Source organism: Anomalospiza imberbis, chromosome 9 (genome assembly GCF_031753505.1).
Source record: "Anomalospiza imberbis isolate Cuckoo-Finch-1a 21T00152 chromosome 9, ASM3175350v1, whole genome shotgun sequence".
NCBI classification, from domain to species: Eukaryota; Metazoa; Chordata; class Aves; order Passeriformes; family Viduidae; genus Anomalospiza; species Anomalospiza imberbis.
The window spans coordinates 9,338,991-9,346,128 of record NC_089689.1 but is presented as its reverse complement, the minus strand read 5'-3'; the positions used below and the strand labels follow the sequence as shown (position 1 = coordinate 9,346,128).

The 7,138-nt window shown below is 41.9% G+C and overlaps 1 long non-coding RNA gene across 2 annotated transcripts in view; it reads left to right on the top strand.

Annotated features, from left to right (window-relative positions):
• Positions 1-2,334: 2,334 nt before the first annotated feature.
• Positions 2,335-7,138, top strand: part of LOC137479248 (uncharacterized) — a 58,932-nt gene continuing 54,128 nt past the window's right edge. For both annotated transcript variants that reach the window (XR_011002085.1, XR_011002084.1), the window contains exon 1: positions 2,335-3,162. This is a non-coding gene — a long non-coding RNA (uncharacterized lncRNA). The remainder of the gene's footprint in view (positions 3,163-7,138) is intronic.

The following is a 7,138-nucleotide window of genomic DNA, read 5'->3' as shown; positions in this document are numbered from 1 at the left end:
TCAACTGTGCTGGGTTGCCTATTTGCAGCAGGTTGATAAAGAACTGAAATTGTTTTATTTGTTTATAAAGCCGCAGACCATTGTCTACAATATGTGCCCATCACCTCTAATGGAGCAATGCAAAATTTGCTGACCTGCAGGAACTGAAATAATTAAAAAGGTGCTAATGAAGGGTGGTTGCATGCTCAGATGTACTCCTTCAGTTATGTGAGATGACTGCTATAAAAGCCTTCCTGTGCCACCACATTTAGTAGTAATATAATGCTGCTGCCTGAAGACTAACAGAGATAGAACCTCTATTTTCCTCTAAATTCAAATTCCCTATTAAATTTGCATTTAAAAGCAGAAGACAGACATCAGATTATTTTTGTCCCCAGAAAGACTTAAAATCATAATGCACAGCTTTTATAAAATAATATGCTGACCAGATATTAACTGACAAATTAGCTATTTTCCTATCATGTGTTTGGGAAAAAGAAACAAAAAATTAAAAGAGCTAAATAGTATTGAGTAATGCTGGCTTTTGCAGAAATTTATCTGCTACTTTACAAGATTAGATCCTTGGAAACAGAATTAATTCAAACCTGGATCATTCAAGTTTTGATATTGCTATTTGGTCCGTACAGTTGGACCAAAACAGAATAGAGAAAAAATTATGAGGCATTGCCAGCACTTTCTGAAAGATAGCCCCTAAGTGAATGGAGAACTCAGCTGTAAGGAAAGGCCTTTGGCCATATTTTAGAGGAGGATATATAAAGTAAAAAACCACAGGGAGCAGCAGCTTAGCCGCCAGTGCAGCAGCACATTTGTTAAAACAATTTTAGCATTTTTAAAAGGCTTTTAAAAAACATAATTCTTACTTTAAATACGTTGTTGCTGATAATCAGGTAAACTTCCAATCAGGTAAAGTCACCTCTAGCTGTGATTGTTTAATTAACAAGTACAGATTATGGTGCATCATTCTAACTGCCTGCATTCTCCACTATGGTATTTCTTACACTCTGGTCTCCTGCAGTTCAGCCAAACTTTGGCAGTTTGATTTATTTTTCACATGGCAATACAAGACAGGTATTTCTGAAAATTGGGGTACAGAAAGCTACAGTATTTTTGCTACATCCAAAAATCCTACTGGCATTAAAAATGAGAACTCCTCCTAATAGAGCACAGAAAAATATAGCCATTTATAGGACTGTGAAACACCTATAAGAGCACAAAATGCCCTTATGGTTGCTCCAAACACCAGCATCATCAAGCAATTGCATAGAAGCAATTGTTGTAAGCAACAATAGATTTGCTATATCCAAAAAGCCCAAATTGTAGAATTATGATGAAAATAAGTCTAACAATCCAAGCACAATCCCATACCAACACTACTGTTTTAATACCAGCCATGAAGTAGGATTTTTACAAGGATACTGGCCCACATTTGCACATTCATTTTGTAGAAACAGTGATCAACAGTGTCTTCAGAAAGGCCTGTAGAGAAAGCAAACTTCAGAGAGAACAGCTGACAGTCACAGGCTGCAACGTTTAGGCTCCAGAGTGAATCTGACTTCTTTGGTTACAAAATCCAAGTTTATCCTATTACCATGGAGCTGGCTGCAGTCATTGCAGGAAAAATCTGAAATTGTGCAGCCCCACTGTCTCACCATCTGAGATAGGGTGCAAATGCTGCCTTGGGTACAGCAAGCTCGCTTAACCTACTGCCTTCCATGCTCAGTACTTTCTCCATTTTCTTATGTACTTTAAAATGTCTAATAAAAATATTTTACTTAATGTTTCCTCATATATAGGTCTCTAAGCATGCATAATGGGAAACACATGACGTGAGCACATACAAGCAAGCTCATTTTGTATAATATAAGAAGTAGCTTTCAGAAAAGAGATTGAATTCTTGTGAGAAGGATTGGTTTAATTACACCACAGACTTTGATCCTGTTCACAATTCGAGTGTGAATTTGAGCAAAACTTAACTGAAATGGTAAAATTACAGACAAAATTAAAATAAGAAAAGGTGTTTCAAGACTCAGGGCTGCAGTAAAACATCACTGAGCTAAGAAGATGCTATTACACAGGAGTGCACAGGTCATAGCTCTGTACCAGCCTACCACCCTTATTTACTGCAAAGTCCACATAATGCATATTCTGGTCATGTAATCAAGTCCCTTAGAAAACAAGAGTGCAATATCAATTCACAAGGAACAAAACCTATAATAGCGTAATAATAATGCTTTACATGTGTTACATTTGTCACCATATTAAGCATTTTTAAGGAATTTTGACTTGCTTTTTCCCATTACTCTACACTGGATTTCACTTTTACTAGTAAATAAATGTGTTGCAGCAGTAACACAGCAATGCCCACATCCCCCAGCCACCACTCCTTGCTGTTAAGGGCATCAGACAAACACCAGGTTAATGTCTGCTGCACTCCCTTTGACAGGCTGCTGATCTTGAGGGTAGCTACAAATGACATTGATGAATTCTGATCACATACTCCATGTGTGTGATGGCAAATTCTCACCCATGATCCTATTTCCCTTTCAAACAAGGTGCAGTGCAAAATCAGGACTCATGAATGAGCATCACAGAGGCTGCAGTTTGGAGCCCACAGGTCTGGTTGTCTTGAAAGTTGCTCGAGTGTAGTAAATTCTAACTTAGCTGAAGACAGGAGTGGCCCAGGTACATGCCAGGTCACAGTGAGCTGACATTCACCACTGAAGAATTTACACACTAGAAAATACTGTCTTCTAAGGAGCTGAGGCATGAACCTTTCGGTTCATCACATGCCGTTGTTTGCATTTAAATACACAGCAGATAGCACTTCCCTCTGTAGAACACACAGATACATTTACCTGTTCAGCCTAGTACTGCTATTCCCCATATTGAACGTTAACAATAGGGGATCAAAGTTCACCCTGGATTCGGGACACACTTAAGTCTGTAGAGGACTCAAACCACCCATTCTGAATTCTGTTGGTACACAGCACAGTGCAAGCAGAACATTACAGAAGGATCCTGTGTACACCCGTAGCAGCATTTTGCCTTCTGCCATTGGTAACCAGTCAGTTATCCACACAGTGCTCCTCAGGAGGGAGAAGAGCAGCTTTCTGGAGGTGTGCAAAGACACTTCTCTGAACAGGACTGCCATTAGCACTCCAGGTGAAGCCCCAGCCTAGTACACGGTGCCTATTAGCCGGGGAGGGGAGGGCAGCCGGGGCTGTGACACATGGCAGCGGCAGCAGCAGCAGGGAGCAGCGATGTGGCACCGGCCTGTGTTCCAGCACTGCCTCTGCACCCGCTGGCAGTCACCGCAGCAGGGATCAGTGCTCTGGGCAAACCACTGTCCTGCTGAGGGGACCGTGTGGGACTGCACGCAGGGCCTGGAACTGGGGGTTAAACAGCGTGGTTGGGAAGGCATTGTTGGACTCTGCTTCCCCTTCCTCCTCACGCTTTGAGCTGCCGGAATCTTTTTACCTAAAGGGAAACCACTTTCACCTGTGAGCAAGGAAATGAGGATCAAAAAAACTCCTAGAAATATCATAGGCTAAAGTTTGAAACAGCTTTTTTTTCTACAGCTTTCTAAAAGCTGGTTCTTGCTTATCCTCCTCATGGTTCAAATGCAAACTGAAAACCCCGGTGGTTTGTATTTATACACTGGCAGTAAACCCCAAAATCTGGGCAGGTTTTATTGCTATCTCTACCTCTCCTATAACTACTTTAAAGTTGTGCTGAATATTAAGTATCATAATTTGGAAGCGCAGAAGAAATAACATCTGTTGTAACCTGAAATACCAAAACTAGGCCTTTTTATTCCATGCCAGTCAGGAAACTAATAACATATGTGCAGAATGCATTTCATATATGGCAGTGACATATTTGCAAAACATTCAAATTATAGTTTTCATCCTTTGACCATTTGTATTCTTGACCATTAATCCAACTGCTTCCATTCCTTCTAATGCTAATTCCTAAGCAAATATGAGAAACTGACCACAAACAAGTCAAAACTCAGAAGGTGTAGGGATAGTTCACTGCTATTCTACTAACATAGCTGAAAATCTAAATCATTAAGATGGAACCAGAGTTGGTATACATTATACACTAAGCTCTGATTTCATACCTCTAGTTAAGTCCAGTACTGCAAATAATTCCATTTAAATACATCTCAGTGGAGTCACACAGGACAGGGAAATTAAAGACAAGCATAAATGTTTTTACTACCATGATCATAGCATATGGATGCAAGCTGGAATTGGAAAGAAGAGCATAAATTAAGTTTTTCCTGTCAGGGTTCTGGTGCCCATTAGTGTTAAGGTGAGTTGCATGGGATGGGTGCATGCAGGCCAGGCTGGACAGGCCTAGTGGGAGATGTCCCTGCCCATGGCTGGGGGAGAAGAAGGGGATGAACTTTCAAGTCCCTTCCAATCCAGACTGATCCATGATTCCAAAAGCAGTCTCTGACCAAATCATGAGGTATTCCTTTCTTACCAAAAGCCAGCTGGGCCTGAGGGCCCGTGGGCAGCCCGGGATGGGGGCAGGCCGTCCAGAATCGCCTCTGGAAGCAGGAGAAGCGCGGCAGGGCCCAAGGCCGAGGTGGGTGGGGAGGGCTCCGCTGGGGCTGGGCTGGGCTGGGCTGGGCTGTGCCCTCAGCCCTGCTGGCTCCTGGCACACACAGCCCGAAGGACGAGCTGTGACGAAAGGGACCGGAGCAGCCTCCGGGGCGCGGCTGGGTGCGCTCAGCGCGGGGAGCCGGGGCAGGAGCTCGTCCGCAGCGGCTGGGTGCGCTCAGCGCGGGGAGCCGGGGCAGGAGCTCGTCCGGGGCGCGGCTGGGTGCGCTCAGCGCGGGGAGCCGGGGCAGGAGCTCGTCCGCAGCGGCTGGGTGCGCTCAGCGCGGGGAGCCGGGGCAGGAGCTCGTCCGCAGCGGCTGGGTGCGCTCAGCGCGGGGAGCCGGGGCAGGAGCTCGTCCGCAGCACGGGCAGCGCTGATGAGGCTGCCCCGGCAATCCTGCATGGGCGGCCTTCACACGGCCGCGAGTGGGACGGAGGAAACGCACGTGTTCACAAGCGCTGAGGGAAAAAAAGACTAAAATAATATGGAGGATTCTGAGGATCCGGCTTACTCAAAGTAAAAGATTTTTGGAATGAAGTGTTATTGAACTTAATGGCATAATTCTTCAGAGAAGTTCAAGATAGAGGCCTTTGGAAATTAGTTACGATCCCAAAAAATGGGTATCCCTGCTACTTTTCTTAGGAAATAAAGAAAAAAAAAGCCCACACATTTTAAAACTCTTACTTCTGTAAAATTGTTTTTTTATGGATGTTACTCACTACTTCGTTTTTGAGTTTTTCTAAAGACCAGAAAGTGCAATAGGCTATTATAAAACTGAGTTTTTGTTTCAGCAGATCCAAATAAAGAAATCAAGAAAATTTAATCCAAAAGCTCCAGATTTCACCAGAATTCAGCAGTCCATGTTGGAAATACAATTAATTTAGACAGTTTGAATAGGTTCAAGAACACAAACATGCTTTTAAGCTCACAAGTTTTAATTTGTTGGTGTTATAATATAAGGGGATAAAAAGATTTCAGAATCTGGATGTTATTTTAAAAAGGTCTGAGCACTACAAATCGTACAGTCTTTTAATGGTACTATTTTAGAGGTAAATTGTGGCTTGAAGAGCTTCTCCATTTTGGTCTATCCACAAAAACATAAGTAGTTACAATTAGCGTTTTGAACCACTGACTACTGTGTAGTTGCTGTCATGTTAGTGCTCTGTTACAGGTTAAAAAGAGCAGAAATGGATTCATTCCAGTCAATTCTAACATTACTGTATGTGCAGAACAATTCTGGACAGATAAACTATTTCTAGTAGACCATAATGAACTAACTTCTTAATTTATCCCAGCCGGATTGAAAAAAAAAAACGTATCCATCCAAGGGTTTGATTATTAAGAAATGTTTTGACAAAATGGGGTAGGTAATTAATTCAGCTATGTAGGTACAGCTTGTCTATGTAATTTCATATATAAGAAACAAAGCATCTTCAAATTATAAAGTAGAAATAAAGCAATAATATCAGTCTGTAAGACTGATAGAGTCTCAAAGCTGCAGCATTTTATATCAAATGGGCCAGCAGGGACATAAAAGACACACAGTCCCATTCATGTTCTTTTCAGGGTCCATTTAACTTCCTTTTCTGTAGCCCACTGTTCCTTATAAAGTAAAAAGATTCTGCTGGACAGCCAGAAAAGGAGAGCCATTGTCTAACACTTGTGGCTGCAGCCTGAGCAGTAACAATGCAATTTTCTTGGCACATAAAAATACTTACCTCCAAGGTGCCAGCTTGGTTACTTTCTGAACTGCTCTCAGCCGTCCCTACTGGCATTACATGCATGGCTCCTTACGATGATGGGATTGGTATTTGTTTGGTAAAGGTGATTATCATCTAGGAGCTGTACAGCAATCACGAGCCTGCATGTTTCTCTCTCTAAGATACAGTAGTAATCAGTGCTTTCAGCTTTCCATAGGTTGCATTTGATTTTACTGATTTTAGAACACTGGGCAACATTTTTTTATTTTGCTAGATAATAATTCCTGAAAAATTCTTGTTACACGTTGTTTTCTATTGCCTCTCAGTTTTGGGACCAAGGTGCATGTGGCAGAGCAAGCTACTTGATCATTTACTCTGTGGAATGTCCAAATTCCTCAAAGAAAATGGTGAAATAAGAATTTGTAGGGCATTAAATAAAAAAATACAGCATCTCTCCCAGTGACTGCTTATACTTGCAACTTGATAGCAATTTCTTAGTCTGTTCTTTCCCTTATTATTTACTTGCTATAGGCAGCATTCTCACAGATGCAAAATGCTATATATCTGTTCTGTCTCAAAAATCCATTCTGAAATGTGCAACTGAGGTGCAAAAGGGCAGACTTTAATTATCTTGCAGTAAAATAATTAACAGTATTTTTATTCTCTGTTAAAGCTTAATTTGAAAAGAGAGCAAACTAGATTTATGTCACGTCACGACAGAGCTAACTTTCAGTCTAGCCCTCTGTTCATAGCAGTAGCAAATACCAGAAATTTCGAAGGATGATATATTGCAATCCCATTTCCAAAAACAGCGGCACGCTTGAGTC